The 19,957-nt window shown below is 43.1% G+C and overlaps 1 long non-coding RNA gene across 1 annotated transcript in view; it reads left to right on the top strand.

Annotated features, from left to right (window-relative positions):
- LOC110300944 overlaps positions 1 to 19,957 on the top strand; it is a 415,664-nt gene that overhangs the window by 15,473 nt on the left and 380,234 nt on the right. The window lies entirely within an intron of this gene.

Genomic DNA, 19,957 nt, shown 5'->3' with positions numbered 1-19,957 from the left:
GAGAGAGAGAGAGAGAGAGAGAGAGAGAGAGAGAGAGAGAGAGAGATTGAGGAGGAGTGTGGTCAATCTCCACAGTGTATCCTGTCTTTTTCTAAGAGTGCAATCATTTTATTTCCCCCCAATACTTCTTATTTATCATGCTGATGATAATGGGGGTGTTCTGATTGGAGCTGAAGCTCTCATTTTCTGGGAAATTCATTTAGATTGTTGCCTAGATAAAAATGATTTTAATTAGATTGCTCTGTGGAGAACATCTGATGCAGATGTACAATTGTCTGCAGCTCAGATTTCCAGGCAGACTCTCTCTTCTCACCCATTTTTATTTTCTTCTTTACTCCACTAGAGACTTCATTTTCTGCTAGCCCAGACTGAAGCCTTGTGCACGGTATGCTTTGCCCCGCCCTTTGGGTTTGATCTGTCATGTCCCTTGCTCTAACCCCACAGGTGTTCATCCCTAACTCTGGCTCACACTTTGCCCTGCTTGGTCTTGCTCTGACTCGTACCTGGAAAAGCATACCTCATCAATATTTGTTTGGTTTCTAAACCTGGGATTTCAAGCTGCCTCCTTCACAGAATCTTTTGTTCTAGCCAGCTTTGACTTACCCTCCTTCCTCGGGACCCCTCACTGCCCCATATTGAACTGTTACACTGTGGAGGTTTCTGTCCTCTGGTTTTTGTCCTAGAGGCCCTAGGGAGCCCTTTCAGTAATCTCAGAGGAAGGCAGGGGAGAGCAGTTGGGGAGCCCAGCCCTCTGCTCCTGGTGTGAGGTCATTGGTGTTCCTGTCACCTTTGACTGCTGCCTGCTGTTTCTCTGTAGGGCTCCGTCCTCCCTGGTTCCTGCTCATCCTCTCTCCATCTGTACCTTTGACCTTAGGGTGGTAACAGCTCCTGCTGACACTAACTCCAGGTGGCCTTGTTATGGTTTCCCCAGATCCAAGCGGCTACTTATGGAAGTCCCTCCCTCTGCAAACAATCTTGCTTTAAATTCCCTAACTATAGCCTGTAGCTTCCTTCCCCTGAGACATTCCTGGACAAACTTTGTCTGGCTCATTGTACAGACCCTCTTCCAGGTCTCTGCAATGGCTTGCATTTATTTTAGAGAACTAACAGACATATCAGACTTGGGTGAGTGATGCATACATTTTAATTCCATTTTTGGTTTGTTGATTTCCTATGGGAGAAAACTATATTTTATTTGTTTTCACATTTCTTGTGTTTCTTCCTTGAAAGAATAATTTTTTTTTAAATGACCATGACAAAAGCCGCTGCTTTGCTGAAAGTGAATACCTTTGGTTTTAGTTAGGTATAGGATTTTCACAGCCATTCACTGCAGGCCCAACATGACCAGTGTGTGTTGGAAGTTACTCTCTGAAAGGTCATCTAATTTCAAAGAAAGAAAAACATTGAAATTTATTAAAAGCAAATGAAAACCATATTAAAATTATGTTATTAAAATAGCTTCGGTGGACTTAATTAAATTGAGAACTCGAATTAATAGCTGCTTCTGTGTGGAATCATTAATCCGAAGGCGGCTGAGGCTGTGTTGTTTTAGGCCACAGCCAATTCATAATTAAACTCACTGGTAATGTTGGTGAAGCACAGGGCTGTCCTCATACAAATCCCTTTGTAGAGTCTGCTCTGTGTTGTCTACTCATGAACTCCTAACTGCCTAGTAAAATGTCATTCTGCCCAGTGTGGTGTCTGTCCCCATTCTGTGAGTCATTCCTGGAGTTCTTGATCATCCCTGGCCATTTCTTCACCCTCCCTAGCCATTCTTCTCTCTCTTCACCAGAGTTTACCTTGAGATTAATTTGAGATTAACAGAGTTGAACTGAGATGCTTCAGGGCTCTTCTTCCCCTTTCGCTGTCCTATTTGCATGCACTTGTCCTGATCAAGGGGCAGACACACTCAAATCATGCTGATGACACCCACCCCAAACCTAAAATTTCTGCCCAGAATATGAGGATGGTATAGACACTTCCAGTCTGCTTATCAGTCCCACGGAGACATCCCAGACTGACCAGGGGCCCTTGACTCTTCCCACCCTACATTTTTCACTGACCATTTGCTCCTTGCTGGGCAGTGACATCTCACAAGATACACTGTCATCTTTATCATAATCCTTAGCCAAAATCAACATTCCTCTTTCAGCCCTTCTCTCGTGATTATTTGACATATTTGAAACATTAATTTTGTTTACTGGTAAATAGCAGATGTCTCTGTCTGTCTTTCAGTACTGCTCTTAGATCGTCCCCTTGCAGATCGCCACTCTGCCTACTGACCTGTACTTGTAGAGATTTAAATAGTTACAGAATGAAATGAAAGTGTGCTCTGTTCCTTCTTTTGATTTCACAGAATAGCATACTAAATATGCTGCTGTGCATTTTTTTTAGTGAGTCATATTAATTGGGGTAAATTTTATTTCTAATTCTTTTATGCAATATGTAGAACCCCAAATTCTGACCCCCAAGGAAGTGAGTTTGTTGGATTGTATACATTTGCATAAGCACTAGCAAAGCAAGCTACAGAACAGAATGGTCTATGGCTTCCCAAAAGGTTTCTTTATGCCTCCCAACCCCCAATCCTTACTGCAGCCCCAGCACCTGGTAACCTCTAATCTAGTTTCTGCCTAGGTAGTCTTACCTAGCTCTAGATGCAGTGTAAATATAACACTGCGTGTAGCCTGGCTGTCGTCTGGCTTCAGCTGCTACAGTGTCACTGTTTGTGACTCTTTGTTGCTAAATGCCACACCCACCCTTGTCAGTGTATAGAAAGCTTTTCCCCACACCCCCTCCCCATACTCCACCCCTGACCCACTTCACTGCTGTGATGTAGTTTGCTATATGGATGCACTATAATTTAATCTGCATCTTGGCACCATTTCTTCCTCACGCCCACCCCTCTTTCAATCACAGACAACCTCGCTGAGCCCCCTCATCCTGCTCTCTCTCCCACATGTCCCAACAGGCCACTGCTCCTGGTGGTATTAGGCATCGATCTTAGAGACCTCCTATTGTGAATAGAGTGAATAGACAAAAGTCCGAGCTGCGCTTTGATTTCTAGTGCTGTGTCTGTGCCAAGACCCAGGTCAAGACTTCCAAGGCTGCTTTAGTAATTACCTAGTGAGACTCAGAGTGGAAGGGACCATTTCTGGAAGATGTGGGGTTTCATGGCTGTAGACTTGAGCCCAAGGACATCTTTGAAGGTTTTACTTCCTCCTTGAGACAGCACAGCAGTCTAGGGTACTTCTGTATAGCATGAAAGGCCCCCTGCCTGCACCCTAGGCTTTCCAATCTCATCCAGTTGTCTTCCACTTGGGCATTTGGAATGATGACACCACTGCCCAGTTAATACTATCCAAGTGTAAATTAATAATTTTCTTAATGCAACCACAAAATACCTGACAAAAGCAATTTAAGAGTTTTTGTTGTTGTTGTTGTTGCTGTTGTTTTATGTTTTTGGGGGGAGGGGGGTTCACAGTTTGTGGTTTCAGTCCATCATGATGCCAGCGGCACAACATGGAATGAGGTGAAGGCCAAGCCCCCTTCAGTGCCCCCCCCGTAGGTTCAGGTCCTCAGCTTCCTCTCCTATCTCTTTCTTCCCTCTACTGTGTTGCTCTTAGAGTCCCTGTTGGACTTTAGAAGCCATAGGATTCTCTGCCTACTGGTATCTGAATGGCTTGCTCCTCTGTTTCAAGCTATTGCTGGAAGTCATCTCCGTGGGAACACCATCATGGTGCTTGAATAGATGAATGCTGGACATGAATGTCTTTATGAGGCCAGTGCCTCCACGGCCCAAACCTCTCCAAGGTTCATCACCTGTCCACACTGTTGTATCGGAAACCAAATCTAACATATATTTTGGAAGAGATATACTATATCCAAAACAGCACTAGTCATATGTGTATTTGCTAGTAATCTGTGTCCCTCTGTAAAAATGGTTCCATGATCTGCATTGTTTTTACTTAGGTTGAAATATCTATACCCCTAATGACTTAAGTGTGGAAGGCTTGGTCCTAGCTGGTGGTGCCACAAAGAATTGATGAATTATAAGGATTAATACATGGATGAATATCTAGGTCAATAAGGGGTGGAAGTAGGTTTCTTTGGGTATGCCTTTGAATAGAGTGAATATTACTGTGGTGGAACAGCATGACCTAAAGCTACTTGGGAAAGAAAGAATTTATTAATATTATTATTTTTACTCCTTGTTTCATCAAAGGAAGTCAGGAGAGGAACTCAAACTGGGCAGCAATCTGGAAGCAGGAGCTGATGCCTCTAGAGGGCGCAGAGGAGTGCTGTTTGCTGGCTTGCTCCCTGTGACTTGCTCAGCTTGCTTTCTTATAGAACGCAGGACCACCAGCCCAGGGATGGTACCACCCACAATGGGCTGAGCCCTTCTCCACCAATCACTAATTAAGGGAACCTTCTACAGGCTTGCCTACAGCCTGATATTGTGGAGGCATTCCCTCCTCTCAGATCACTATAGCTGTGTCAAGGTGACATAAAACTAGCCAACACAACATAAAACTAGCAACACTATGTATGTCTTGCCCCCAGATCATTCCTCTCTTGTGTTGTAGATTTCCTAGCTGCCCTGACATGAGCAGTTTGATTCCTTCATGGTCTCCCTGTTATGGTGTTTGGCAATAGGGCTAATGTGCCATAGACCGAAACCTTTGATACCATAAGACAAAACGAATCTCTTCTTTAATTGTATTTTTTCAGGTATTTTCTCATGGAGACAACAGCATTTTTTCTCTGTCTCCAAGAATACTGCCTGGCACAAACTGGCTTCTCAGAAATGATTAACATAAAGAATAAATGAATGTGTTCGGGGGCTGATAAGAATGGCAGATTTGACATGTCTGCTGCACACTGAGCAAGCTTTGGTGAGCATATGCCTTTTCCCCCCCCCCCCTCTCCTCCCCTCCCTTCCTCTCCCCTCCCCTCCCCCCCCCCCCCCCCCCCCCCCCCCCCCCCCTTCCTTTTCCCCCCCCCCCCCTACTGGCAGAGGTCCAAGCTGAGAACTGTGAGAACAGGCGAATACACATCTATAACTTAGAAGAAGCAATATTTCACAGGACTGCAGGATATTAGCATTATTAAATTCATACATTCAATTCAGAGTCACTTAGGAATTAGATGTGAAGTTTCATCCCTGTTATCTTTGATTTGATCTTGAAACTGTTAGTACTTACAAATCTGGTGCTTCACCTAAGAGAAGATGTGTAACTAGATCCTCATAAAATAAACACAGCATCCTGGTTGGTATACCAGAGCGTTTAATGCTAACCCACTGAGGTGGCTGATGGGTAGAGAGGTGAGTGTGTTAAGAGAAAATATTGTTCTAGGGGTTGCCATACATTTCCAGGAATAAAGCTAGATGCTGTTCTGCATTTCCAGTGTCCATGTTGACCTAATCGAATCTCCAAAAATCTGCTGGTTATTGAATTTTTATTATTTATTTATTGATCATGACTATTAACATTTCTTTCTGAGTGTCAGCTAACATCTGCTGCGAGGTTGAGTGGAACTCTGCCTCCTACCTCCGGTGGAAACCCCTTGGGGAGATAACTCATTTGCATATTTCTTCTTCTTTGTTTTGGTTTTTGAGTCAGCAGAGAAGAAGCCAGAAAAGATGATGGTAGGATTGAGCAATTAAGAAGACAAACTGTAGCTTAGTTATTCTCCTGCTCCCAGGGCTTGCAGAAGAACTATTTCTTGATAATTGCTAACTTGTTATTGTATTCTTATTTCAAAATTCTGAAAGTTTTGCTAATGATCCACATTAACCATCTTCACCGAGATGTGTAGCTCTTGTTGAAGAATATCCATCTAAAAATACCACCGAGTACATATTACTTCAGGGGTCTTTCTGAGTTCGATCTGGAGAACATTTCTGGATTTATTTTTAAAAAAGGACATTAATTTGGCTTTCACAGAGCATACTTCATCTTTCTTCTGATTAAGGCTTCCTAGTAATGATTTAAGGAAAGTCACAACAGGTTTGACTCTTTGGGGAAATTGAATGTGTAAATTTTCCTTTCTGTAAAAATCCATTAATCTTTTTATTTTTTTATTTTTTCCTTTTAGGAATGTAATTAAGGCAAAGCCCAAAAGTCACACTGGCAGAAAGAATAGGCCTAACAGTAGAAGAATCATCTTTGAGGAGATATTTACTTTAGTGGGTTTTTTTTTTCTTCTTTAAAAATTGTTTCCCTGACTCCTAATGACACATTGCTACAACTCTAGATTAGAGTTCTGCCCAGCCCGCATCAGAAAAGCTTTCTTGCCGTACATGGTAATTACTACAGAGGTCCACAACTAGGTAAAGTACACACAATGAAAGGCCTTGCATCCTTCAGTTCCAAATGGAATGTCTTTATCCCTCAAGGCCCCGGAATCTATGAAGAAGAAGAGGCAGAAAAAGCCCGAGGTTGTGGATGACTCCGAGAAAATTATGTCTTCAAGAGAGAACAGGCCTGACCCCATGTGAATTCCCAGAGACTGTGGCAGCATATGTAAGACCTGTAGCAGGTCTAGCCAGGCAAAATCCCACAATGGTGGAAAAGAGGACACAAAGTCGCATTCCAAACTAAGAAGCTATTTGTAACTAATAGTTGCAGGGAGAGGGGAAAATCAGGGTTTGTTTTTTTTTTTTTGTTTTTGTCTTTGTTTTTGTTTTTCCAGTAAAGGGACACTGGGTATATCAACCACACTTTAGGTCAAGCCGAATGCTTAGGAATAGTCAGCCAACACAAAACAGACTCTTTTTTATTTTTTATGTTTGGAGAGAGTAAGAAGAAAGTTGGATGGGTAAAGGATGTGGTAGAAGATCTGAGAGAAATTGCAGGAGGGAGAAAGAACATGGTCAAAATACATTGCATGAAAATTTCAAAGAATAAGTAAAAACATTAAAAATATATTTTCACCTTTTTCTAACATACTACCACACATTATTTTCTATGGTAGCAGCCTCATGCTCACTCCATTTACAAGGTTAAAAAAAAAGGATACAAAATTATTTTTAAAAACTAACAGCTGCACTGGCGGTGTTAACAAGCGGGCTGTGATGTGGATGCTCAAGGCTTTGCTTTTTGAACTCACTCTGTGGTCAATTACCTTAGGATGCCTCGAGTCTAGAATGGCTTTGGCTGAGCTGAGTCAATGAAATATTTATGGATCAAAGCATCCTGGAGATGCTTCCTATGGGAATGTGTGTCGTATTTATACAGCATCGTCTTTGATGTGCTCAAAGCGTTTTGCAGAGGGTATAGACTTCATCTGCACCACCCATGAAGCAGGTTGGGAGAAAAGTGAGTCTTGTTTACGAATGAGTACAGGAGTGCAAGGAAGGACTGCTCAGAGCCTCACAGTGGGGCTATGACCAAGCAGGAAACCCCTTCTGTTCAAAGATGTGAGGAAAAGGGTCAGTTTCATGGTGTCTGCAGGGGAATTTTAACCTCTAAACTTTTGATTTCCCAGGATATGTAGTACTTTGTACTCTGTGACCCCTCTACCCACTTCCAGTTCTTGAATTTCACCACCAAGTCCACACTTGCAGAGTGTGCCACAGAGCCTGGAGATTCGACTCTGGCTGGCAGGGCAAAGCCTTGGCTTTGGGACCTGGCCTTGATGTTTATGAGGAAGATGTCTTTGAGAAACTCAATTGACCTACTTGACATTCAGTTTCTTCCTTCAAGAGAAGATTAGGTAATCCCTGCCCAACAGAGATGATATGGTAGGGTCCTTATTACAGGGTCTGATGCAGAATAGGTTCTTAAAAGCTACGTCAGTGAGACTATACCCTTGAAGGTCGCAGAGGCACAGTGCTATCTACCTGTCTTCCTCCATTGAGATGGAAGAACCTGGCCATAGGCTTCTAAAGAAATGGTTCCAGGAAAAACAAAGTCACTATTATAAAGTTTTCTTTTTAGGCATCTTCATTATAAGGATGGTATTGCCAAATAGTGAACTTTTGAATGTGGCAATAGTTAACAGAGTTTAAAAAGTATGTTTGTTAGTGTCCTCTATTGCTATGATGAAACATTGGAGACAATCACTTATCACAGGAAAGGTTGGTTTGGGCTTATGGTTTCAGTCTTTGGCCACTGAGCTGCTTTGGTTCTGGATTGCAATGAGGCAGAAATCAAGGTTTGAGAAGGAAGTGGAGCTGTGTTGCTCAGCTGATGGTGACTAGGAAGTAGGGGTGGTGGTCATGGGCAAAATGTCTCAATCAAGGGAATACCCACAGTGACCTACTTCCTCCCACGGGGCCCCATCTCTGAAGTTCCCACAAGTGCTGTCTCTGAATATGTCACCTGCTGAGGACACAAGGTTTGGGGGACATTGTGACTCCTAACCACCACAGAGCCAAGCCTAGAGGATGCTGGGCTCTTTGTACAGAAGTGGACCAGTTTGCTGAGGATCAGTGGCCACAGTGAGGCAGGATTGTAATACAGTCCGTTCTGAGCTGAACCATCTCCAGTGGGAGACAGAGAAAGTCCCAAGGTGAGAGAGGAGCAAGAGCATGCTGTGGTGACAAGTAAGGGGGGAGGGAGAGCTAAGAAGTGACAGAAACTATAGCCACTTAATGGCGCTCTTTGGGGGTCTTTTCTTTAAGTAGTTCCTAGGCCGTGCTACTGTGGGACAGGCATCAACCTCCCTTCTGAAGCACACACTTGCCTAAGAAAGCCAGTGACAAGCGTAGCAGAGTAATCAATGACTGCAAAGTACTCATTGTGCTCCTAGTGACGTAAGTTTTAAACTAGCAGTTCTCATTGTTGGATTCGGGAGACGCTCAGTGGGTACAATGTTCACTATGGAAGCATGAGGACTAGAGTTCAAATCTTCAGCACCCACATTAAGGGCCAGATGTGTAGCCTCAGCACTACAGAGCCAGAGACAGGTGGATCTTGGGAGTTCCCTGTGGATCTTAGTCAAAATGGAAAACTACACCTTCAGTGAGAGACTGCCTAAAAACACTACAGTGGAGAGCAGTAGAAGAGGACACTTGACATCCATATTTGGTTTCACTGTTCATGCACAGTGAAGTAAATGTGCACATATGAACACACACATAGAATCACATACTCACACATTCATATACATGCATACAATACACACATTCACACCCCCCCCACACACACACACATACACTCATAGCACACATACTCACATGCATGTACACACATTCTCACTTTGGTTTCCCTGTATGTAATCATCGATAGAATTGATGGACACACATCTATAATTTGGAAATCAGTACTATGAATGCATGCATATTTTGACAACAGAAGAAAAACTTAATTTCTAAAGATAGAAACGAAAAGTTGATGCATTAAGTAGGAATAATTTGGGCTCGCGAATTCACTGTAGGGAATGCTCACTTGGTCTTTATATTTCCAATGAGCCTGTTACAAAGGTTCAGGCCAAGTAGTGACACAGACACTGGGCTGGTAAAAGCAGATTCTTAGGAAAACAGAAAGTTCTGGTTTGAGGCCTTTGACAATTTCCATAGTGTAAGCATGCCAGACTCCATGCCTATTTCTGATAAACCAGGGTGATGTCACTAGGTATGGAGAATTGAGTAGTTGTTCAGTCAGCAACCGTGAGCTCGGCTCCCACCCAGCCCGGGGCTGCTTCTATTCAGATGACATCAAGCCTGGACCACAGGGAAGGAAGGAGGCAAGGCAGAATGGCGAGAGCTGGCAGGAGGCCAGAAGGGCTAGGTGTTCTGGAGTTGAAACAAGAGCCGATAGAATTGTTCTCCTCAGCACAAACCCAGCACACCATTTATAAACCTGCTGATGCTCTGAATTCAAGAAACAAGGTCAGCAAAGCTTGGCGGTTGAGATCCCCGACTCCCCACCACTGTCTGGTCTTGTCAGTCAGTGCTTAGCGATGGACTACTGGGTTGTACTCCGTCCGGCCATGACCTCCTTTTCAGCTATGATACAGGTGTCAGGACGTTAAACAAATGCTTGCTTGGGAAGCACTCAGAAAGCACATGACACACAGAGATAAGCATATTAGTTCTCCCTAAAGTTATCTGTTGAAGTTCCAGTGTCTTGGAGGGTTCTCATGGCTGAGATCAAGTTAAGAAGAGGCTGTTCCGGTGGGCTGCACAGTGAGCTGTGTTCTGCAGGAGAGGAAGACTACCAGGAATACAGAGATGTCTAGAAGGACAACTATGTGACGAGCCAGCAAAAGACAGTGCTCTACATGTTCAGGAGAGAGTCACCAGGGGGGCACCAACACTGCTGCACCGGGAGCTTAGAAGTCAGGCCTCTGTACTGGAGGGGGATACCTGTTTGTTGTTTAAGCTGTCCAACCTGTAACGTTTTGTTTATGGAAGCCCTGGCCACTAATGTACACAGCAAAAGAACAAGAGCTTGATTATATTATTTTATTGCAAGCAAATTGTATTTTTGTTGATTTTTAAGAATGAGGGGAAATAAAATAAGTACCAAGGAGGAGAAGAAAAAAATAATAAGAAGTGGTTTGAAATGTAAACAGGGCTAAAAATATAGTCATCTAGAATGCCTTATTTTGAGAACTCTGTGATAAATAGAATATCCTTTCCACTTCACAGGAATAATTAAGTCCCTAGTCTCAGACCTAAAAGCATGCTCTTAGAACAACGGCCATGGGTATCCCTATATGCATCAGTTGAGGGGTTTGGCGATGTTTTAAAGCAGATGTAGGGCTACAGAGCGTTTGCCCATCAGAGGGTGGGTGACTGGAATGACTTTGTGTCCAGTAGAACATTCACACCAAGATTCAAATCTCATCTTAGACCGGTCTCGCTGTTCGGTGTGTTCTCGCTGAGCCTGCTTGTTGCTTTTTGAGGGCTGTGTCAGCTATAGCGGACTGAATAGACTTCTGACCTTGGAAAAGCAAGTGTGCAGGTCAAAGCCATTTCTTCCAAGATGAGGTAAATATGTCTGGTTACCCGTGGGAAGAAAAAGAGAAAACAAGTCTCTTGGCTTTGGACCCTCTGCATGGTCCCCAGCCATGTGCTAACTCTGGGTGTGGGGAACAGAATTTCCTTGTTTGTAGCCTCCACGCTGCAGGGTACCCACAAAGGAAAACTGAAGCTGAGAACCATGAATGCAGATGTAGAGAAACACAAACACGAGATCCCACGCAGCTATGAAAACATGGCACGATCCACACAGAGTATTTGGCATCTCAGTGCTTTGCTTGTCTTTATTACAGTCATTAAAATGTATCCATGAATTCTGACAAGTGGCCCAAGGAAATGATCATGCTACAGCTTCGCTGCCTCTCTGAAAACTTTCAAAAACACAGAGGGAATTATGTAGGTAGAAATGCCAGCTCCAGAGAGGTATGGGCATGTAGATGTTATGAAAGACACCTCATTATAATATAAGTAATAAGGAATAATAGAAGCACATTGCTTCAGAGAAGTAAAAGACTTCTTTTAATTAAGGCCAAGATCTCTCCACTTTAAGTTGTGAAAGACCCACTTGGGAGGTGGGGGTGGGGAGAGGATTTAGCTGCTAAGGCGCTGGCTGCTTGAGCACAAGGAGCTGAGTTCAGATGTTCAGCATCCGTGTGAAGACCTTAGTGCAACAGTGCCTGCCTCTAATGCCTGCTCTGGGCAGTGTGGAGACAGAAAGAAGCCTGGGGCTTGATGGCTCCAGCCTAGCCTAGTTGTTGAACTCAATATGCAGTGAAAAGCCCTGGAGCGAGCGAGCGAGCGAGCGAGAGAGAGAGAGAGAGAGAGAGAGAGAGAGAGAGAGAGAGAGAGAAAACAAAAAACAAAACCCCACGAACTATTGAGAAAGATATCCCATGTTGATTGTTGGCACCTGCATGCATGTGCACACACATGTATGTTTACTTATACACATGTGCACACGCAAACATATTCACGCATTCCCTCCTTCTGTCACTTAGGCTTTAAAATGCAAATCCTGGTATGCGATGACAGTGCTGGAAGGCTCTCTGGCCCCAGTGGCCCATCTCCCAGAGTATTTCCACATCTGTAGTCTCTGGCCCCAGTGGCCCATCTCGCAGAGTATTTCCACATCTGTAGTCTTCAGACTTGCTGGTTCTAGAACATGCTTGGCAGCCATCCTGTGGTATGTTTCTGCTGAAGCAAAATTTGCCTTTAGGACCAGTTTCTCATTCTGTGCTTCTGCTGTTCCCTAGCACCTGTCTTATTTTCATTGTTAGAGGAGAGGTCAAAGAGCTGAGCCACAGTGACTTTGTGTGTGTGCCCCAGAAAGATCATTCTTTTTACTGACAAAGCAAACAAATCTTAAGTAGTGAACTGTGAAATGGTTATGATGTTGATGGATGCCACCTCACCTGAATCAATACGTTGAGGAAGAATGACAGTTGGGCCAATGAATATAGAACTCTGCTTGGATTTAGCTGAGCAAATATCCCAGGATTGTGGTGTGTGTGTTGGGGAATCCTGGGGCTGCACTCAGAAGCCTCTTTATAAGTGAGCTCAATGGCTTCTCTGTGCATCTGAGTACCAGTGGCCCAGTGTAATGAGGAGAGAGCCTCCTCTTGTGGAGATACTTCAGCCAGGGGAGACCCATGGAGAAGTCTGCCCAGCAGATTGGATGTCATAGACCCTATGACCAAGACAAGTTCAGCTGCTTTCAGTAGTCCTTCCAAAACCTGTGTGCTATGTACCTGTCACTTCTCCAGTCAGAACAGAAGCACAGCTAGAAACCTTTTAGAAGTTCAAAGAAGCCCATAGATGTACAGAGAGTGACTCCAACCCTGCTTGTGGTGTCCACGGTACTCTGAACGTTTTACTTCCGTTGTATTGGCTGAGACTTGTACAGGTGGACAGCTGCTAATGTAGAAATTCCTTTTTTATTTTTTTTGCATTTCAAGTCACTATTTGATAACTTAAAAATATGTATACATTTAAAACATTATACTACTCTTCTCTCTCAATTCCTTCCAGATGCCCCCTTCCAGCAGGTTCCCTCCTTACTTTGTGTCCTTTGGGGTAGAAGTATCAGTTCTTACTGGAGACATTTTGATAGCTGGTGAGCTCCCACTGAATGCCTTATTACTTAGTCCTTGATTTCTGAGGGTAAATGAAATACACTTCTTAGCTTTACCTAAAACATCATCTATACCCAAGCAACCAAACTTGTGAGTAACGGTCCTGAAATCTCTTGAATTTCTTAGAATTTTCTCTGAGATGGCTTTGCATTGGTAGTGAGATCATAGTTTTATCATTGCATTATTAACATCAACCAAGTATGTTGACTCTCAAATGAATGTACATGTGGTGCAAGCCAATGACTCATGCCATTGAGAACCTGCATCTGTTACTGGCACAGCCAACTGCTTTCTGCTTGGATTTGTGGCCAGAACCACAGGAAAGAATGCAAATCCAGTAGTGTAAACCTGGTCGCAAGTCCATGGTCAGAGACAAGAGCACTGAGGCTACAGTTGTTGTTTTTAGTAGACATGATGTGTCGGTCAAACTGCTTTCCAAATAGTTTTTGTTTATGCCCATAGACCAGGGTTGCTGTCAGCTTTGGTCCCAGAGGCTTATTTTTGCAGCAGAGATTCCTAAGTGGTCAAAGGACTGAGAATGACTGACTGTTGAAAGCTGAGCCCTAAATGGGATGTCTATGTCATTCCTTCCAGGGAACATTGTGTCAGGAGTATAGGATGGATGGAAGGGATGGAGTGCTGTGGAACACTGTCCCCTGGGCAGGGCATGGCCACTGCACTCCTGACTCCTCAGCATCTGGAGTTACCAGGATGTATAAGATTAGGGCCATCAATATCCTGTCCTGGGGGAGGGGAAGGGACCGTAAGGCACAATCTCACCCGAGGCCATAAATGTAGTTAATGTTGAGGGCAGGAGAGCCATTTTCTCCAGTGGTGTAGCCCTTTTCTTGTCAACCTTTTAACCACGTTCCTGTAAAATCAATAATTAAACTCAGGGAATCACAAAAAGAAAGAAAGATGTGACATGGAAGAGGAGCTGATTGCAGGGGGGCAGGGGCATTAGCAGGAGTAGAAGGGATAAGCTGGCCTCGTCATATGTGTGCAGGACAGTGGAGTGGTTGAAGAAGTACTTACAAAGGCAAACTGCAGAATAAGAACACGTGCATTTTATTTCGATTCTGCTCCTTGGATCGCCTGGAATTCTAGACGTATAGAAACCTCAAGGGCTTCTGCCTTTTTCAAAAGTTCTTCCTTTTAAAATGTATGTGTATGGGTATTTTCCCCCATGTAAGTCTGTAGAACAAAGTCCAGAAGAGGGTCTCAGATCCCCTGTAACTGGTGTTACAGATGGTTTTGTGGTGCCATGTTGGTTCTGGGAATCAAACCTAGGCCCTCTGGAAGATCGGCCAGATCTGTTAACCACCAAGCCACCTCTCCTGCCCCAGCATCAAGTCTCTGTAGGTAAAACAAAAATCAATAAGTGGGGGTTGAGGATAATTTTCTACTCAAAATAAGGAATCTACTGGGAAATCTCAAATGATTAAATATGAATATCTGAGGCTATGCACATTCTAACATGGGATTCTAACAACAGTTAGACTGATGGTGTTTAGTCTTGAATGACTAGCTGATCAAGCAAGAGTGCCTTTCCTAACATCCAATTGAAACACTCTTGGAGAAAACACAGGCAAGTCTAGATGTCATCAGATTCTAGCACTGTTTCCAGTTCTAGCAAGTCACTCTACTTCCTTGAAGATATTGGAAACTGGAATGCCTATTTGATAGGTTTTGTTAGAATTAAGTGTAATGTTTTTTTTTGTTTTGTTTTTGCTTTTTAATGTAAGTAACATCATAGAGTAGGCACCTCCCACTTCGGCATCATATCTTGTTGGTCTCTTCCTTTCCCTAAATACCATGATTTACTATATAGCGCTTATGATTTCCGTGCTGTAGGAATTCCCATCATGACTGGGTTCAGGCTAATGAGGGTTTAACCTTCTGCTTGTGAAATAGTTTGCTAGTTGGCTGCCTCCGTGTGCTGGTCTGAGTCAGCTATAGCGAGTACCGCCCCCACAGTGCCCTGCTGCCTGACCCCATGATACAGAAGCATGGAGAGCTTTGATTTTCATCACTTCCTGTCCCACAACACGAAACAAACAGATTCAGCATCTTCGTAAGCCCCGCCTCTCACACTGCAAGAGGAAGGAAGTTCAAGCTCTAGGAAGGCAGAGCAGCCAGAGGCTCCCCTGTAGCTGATGCAAGAACCGAGGAACCAGCATAGGACCAAGACAGGGGCTCTCCTTGGGTTTAGTAGCCGGAAGGAGAGGAGTGAACAGGACTACAAGCTTGTAGCAAAATTGGGATGGAAACCGAGCAAATGGTGGGTAGGTGTAGGAAGGCAGACCGATCTTTTCAGTGTGTGTCTCCAATCTTCAACATTTCAAATCCCCTTATGTTTTTCAGTTTCAAGTGCTATATTCATGAGCATAATTGCTCAGTGGGTCTTTGTTAAATGAATTTTGAATTTTAAAACCTTATTCTTCCCAATTAGCCATTAAATATATGAGCATTTCTATTTGAATTTAATTCCATTACCTGACAAGTGTGAGTTCTTCATAATAATGACAAAAGTGTGATTAGATCATTTAATTCAGTGCGCCAGAACAATTTCCAAAATGATATGCATTTGTGTCAAGATATGCTTCAACCCCAAACTGAAAACCAGATGCCCTCTGTCTTCACTAGTAAAATGACATTCTCTGGCCAGGTTGATGTCGAAGCGTGAACAATTTCACTCTTCCATCTCTAAAATTAGGCAGTTATGGCTAATGGGGGTATTAGATGAGTTAATTGTTTAATATAGAGGGAAAAAAAAGACAGAAAGGTATAATCACCTTGCATTGAAGGCCTCAACATTTTAGCATCAATTTTTCTCAGACTTTAATTAGTCACCCTCATTTTATATAAAATAAGCATACGTAATTATCAGGTCCCTCTGATGGATTTATACCGAAGAGCAATTGTTTGCCTCATGTTTAACCATGCACAAATGGGGGGGGGAAGCTGTGAATTATATATTAGCTTTCTCCATTTTGAGGTTATTTATGTGAATCATAACTTTTTGGAGATGATGGATAAAATTAAGTGGCTGAAATAAGTTAATTGCAAAGTGCTCAAGTTGATGTCTTGTGTGTTCACTATGGCTGTTTGGAATCGTGCAACGTCCTGGCCTCTGAAACTCTATGCGCTGGTGAAAGAGGTTAACACTGACAGAGAGAGAAAGAACCAAGTTTGCCTTCCTTCTCTAGGCTGGCATTAGCCCCTACTCAGTACTTGTTACCTGGACCTAAGGGATAGAAACTTCCTAAGAGCGACTGTGTGTTTTGCACCACATCTCTCCAACTGAGGTCCAAGGTCCATCTCATTTGCCTTCTGGGGTGGTCATGGGAAGTTATGCTAATTTTCTATTGCAATTCCCACCTGGGTTCTTTTAATTTGAATTTTTATAATAAAAATAAAAGCGTTGGCTGAGCAGAAGGAGTTATCTAAGCTGAGCTGGACACAGGGGTATGGAATAGCTAGATCCTGCTGGGTACGATGCTTATGCCTTTAATCTTAACATACAAAAGGCATGGGCAGGTGGAGCTCTTTGAATTCAAGGTCTACTTAGTGAGCGTCCTGTGCCCTGCCCACCCCCCAACCCCCAACCAAAGCTATCCCATTTACAAATACTAGAAGGAATAATACACAGCTTACAGCAACATTTCTGCATGAGTATTGCACTAACAAACATTTCTCCTTGCTTGGGTGTTCCCGTAGTGCTCAGATCAACCCAGCCAGGACTATGTCTCCTGTGTGTTTTCTCCTTTGGTCCTGGCACTGTGGCTTCCATCAGCACTGGTGACTTTTGGGGAACCTCTCTTGGGGCATGGCGATTGACTTATCTTGGTATTGGAGTCAGTCTTTTCCACCGAAAGTCTCTGAAAAAAATTTTTTTTTATTTCTCTGAGTTTTCCCCAAGGCAAATGCAATTGTCTCCAGTCTCTTGGAAAATGGTTTAAAACCAGGCTGATAAAGTTTTTACAACTGCTGCTCCAAAGTGATGGCTGAGACACCATGCTCACATAAGAGTGGTTTGGTCTGGGGCTGTGGATGAAAGCTTATCTCTAGTGCTGGAGAACAGGTTTGTGGAAATGATGATCCCGGCTCCTAGAATCCAGATTAGTAAAAAGAAGATAGAGTTTTACTAACGCATAGCAGGATCTAACTCACTCACTCACTCACTTGCTAAGAAGCTCAGGGTTTCTGAAGCTCTCACACAAATGGGACACATGGCTTGAGACCGAGGGACACTGGAGGAGCCTCAGCTCTCCAGGCTCTACTTATTTGATCTTCCTTTCCTCTGGCATTGGGAGTGAGGGGCTATGACTCATGTCCCAGACACCTTCTGATTGCCACTAGATGAGTGACCACTGGAGCCACTCAGCCCCCAGGTGAGAAAACAAAATTAAGGACTGTTACTGCTTCCTTAAGTGGGTGACCTCAGTTAAGAATTTTGTTTTTGCAATAGAGGTACAGGGCAGGATGTCACTTCACGGCGATGAAGGGTACAACCTCTATCAGGAGGAATCACTTCTAAATGGAGTTTCTGATGATGAGGTGAGTCACAGATCTGCAGAGTCTGATCCCAACATTCCACACAGTACAGGGTCGGGGTCTGCTTAGTGTACTGGTCATTGCTTCAAACAAGCCCAGAAAACCTCTGGTTAGTTCAACTTAATACAGTGCTTTGTTGGTTTCTCAGCAGAAAGAAAGGTTTGAGAAGGTCATAGATTTATGGGATTTTGAACAGGAGGAAAATTTCAGAATGGGGTGTTGCCATTTGACCACTGCTTGATATACAAAGAGACAGGATTCAAGGTTATTGAACCCTCAAGTGATTGGATAAAGAGCATCCCTCATACCCACGGATCCTCTTTTTCATGACCGCTACCATTCTTTTTGCCTTTGTGTGACAGAAAACGCTATCAGTGCCATATATTCTTTTCTGAAACCCCAGCCTTAGGACTCAGAGACTCTGTCCATGAATCATCAACTAACGTAGTTCTGCCTGCCATTGTTCACATCCCCATATAGACAAATGGAGATGAGTGACTCTGAGGTAGCCTTGCAATGAGACTTTCCAGTGGTGACTTTAATCATTCCCCATGCTGTGTCTTGGAGGCTATGGATGAAGGTCCAACTCTATCATCTGTTTCAGTGTGAAGCCTCCGGAAGGATCTTTCAATATAAAGTTATGCCTCTCAGTGTCTCCCTTCTGGAATTGTGGGAAAGGAAGAAGATGGCAATGTCCTTTCCTGTGTTCTGGGAAAATGTTCCCTACAGGCTGCCCTGATCTCCCTATGACCTAGGTAAGACTCCAGGAAGTTCAATTCTGTGTAGCTGTGGCAAAGCCAGATCAGACCCGCCAAGTCTTATACTCAGTCTCATGCATCACTAGCCAGACTTCTGGTCACCACTAATCTGTAGAAACAAAATACTCATTAACCAAACTTGACAAAACTATTGCCCCAGGGGACTGAACTGTGACCCACCCCAGCCTGAGCCAGGGTTTGAATGAGTTTCTCATTTGGATAAATTCTTAGATATGAAATTGTTAGCGACAGAATGTAGGTTTTTTTTTTTTTTTTTGATACTACAATTTTTCTTTCCAAAAATTTAGACCATTTTGTTCCGCTAGTAGCACACGATGAACCTTGTTTCTTCGCGTTCTGGCCAGCACCGGTTATTATTCATCTTTTAACCACTGCCAATTTGATAGTTGAAGAATGACCTCTTATTGTTGTTTTTTTTTTTTTTTTGCATTTAATTGCCTTATGAGTTTGATTAGCTTGCAGTGATTAATGACCATTTCTGTTGCAAAGTGGTTTCCCTCAGCCACTTACAAACAAATCATGTCTCCCCCACATTGACTCATACGATGCTCTCTGATATCAAGAAAACTAACCTGTTGTCATGTGTGGTAATTATGTTCTTTTTCACTTTGTAAAGTTTACTGAAGATTTAGTGTTCATCCTTCCATATTACAAACCAGATTCCTGTATGATAATTCTTCATGTGCCTGCTACTGTGTAGACTCTGCTTTTGGATTGGGAGGTTTTTGATGGGCTAAAATCACACAAACGTTCAATTCTGTGTTTCTTTCATTATCTCAAGGCTTTGCTTTTAAACTTTTGGATATTTTTGAATAAACTTTAAAATTTTTTGGACTTACTATTCTTATTAGTTTTTTTTTAGATAACATAAAATAACCGATTTCATGACGACATTTCACATATCCTCATGCCTTCATACTTGTATGTGTGCTTGTGTGCAGATCTCTGTATTTGCCTAATGTATATAAATGTATATATGCATATATATACTCATGTATATTCTGCATCTAGAGAGGATGTATGATGTCACTTGGTCTTCCTCTGCTCCCATTATCCTTTCTTGTCTATTCTTCTCTAAGCCCCATACCTTCCTCCTACTCTCCTACCTTTACTGTTACCATTTTCCCAGGTAATCTGTGCAGTTCACCCAAGCTATAATCCTATAGTGTGATGACTGTCCTTCCTGGCCTTCACTGGCAGCCCCTTCCTAGTGATGCAGAGCATCCATGCCTCCACGTGCAATTGCTCTGGTCTGCCTCTGCTCCCATCTGCCACCATCTCTCTCCATTATCCTCAAGCCATTTTAATTCTCATTTCTCATCTGGATATTCTCTTTATTCAAAAAGAAATTACTCATTATTTGAAAACAAACACTTGCAAACAAATTCTGAAAACACAATTAAGTTCTGAAGGAATCTTTTTTTTTTTTGGTTTTTTGAGACAGGGTTTCTCTGTGTAGTCCTGGCTTGTCCTGGAACTCACTTTGTAGACCAGGCTGGCCTCGAACTCAGAAATCCGCCTGCCTCTGCCTCCCAAGTGCTGGGATTAAAGGCGTGCGC

The sequence above is a fragment of the Mus caroli genome, chromosome 8, assembly GCF_900094665.2.
Source record: "Mus caroli chromosome 8, CAROLI_EIJ_v1.1, whole genome shotgun sequence".
Taxonomy (NCBI): domain Eukaryota; kingdom Metazoa; phylum Chordata; class Mammalia; order Rodentia; family Muridae; genus Mus; species Mus caroli.
The sequence above is the reverse complement of the archived record's forward strand: the minus strand, read 5'-3'. Positions and strand labels throughout refer to the sequence as shown.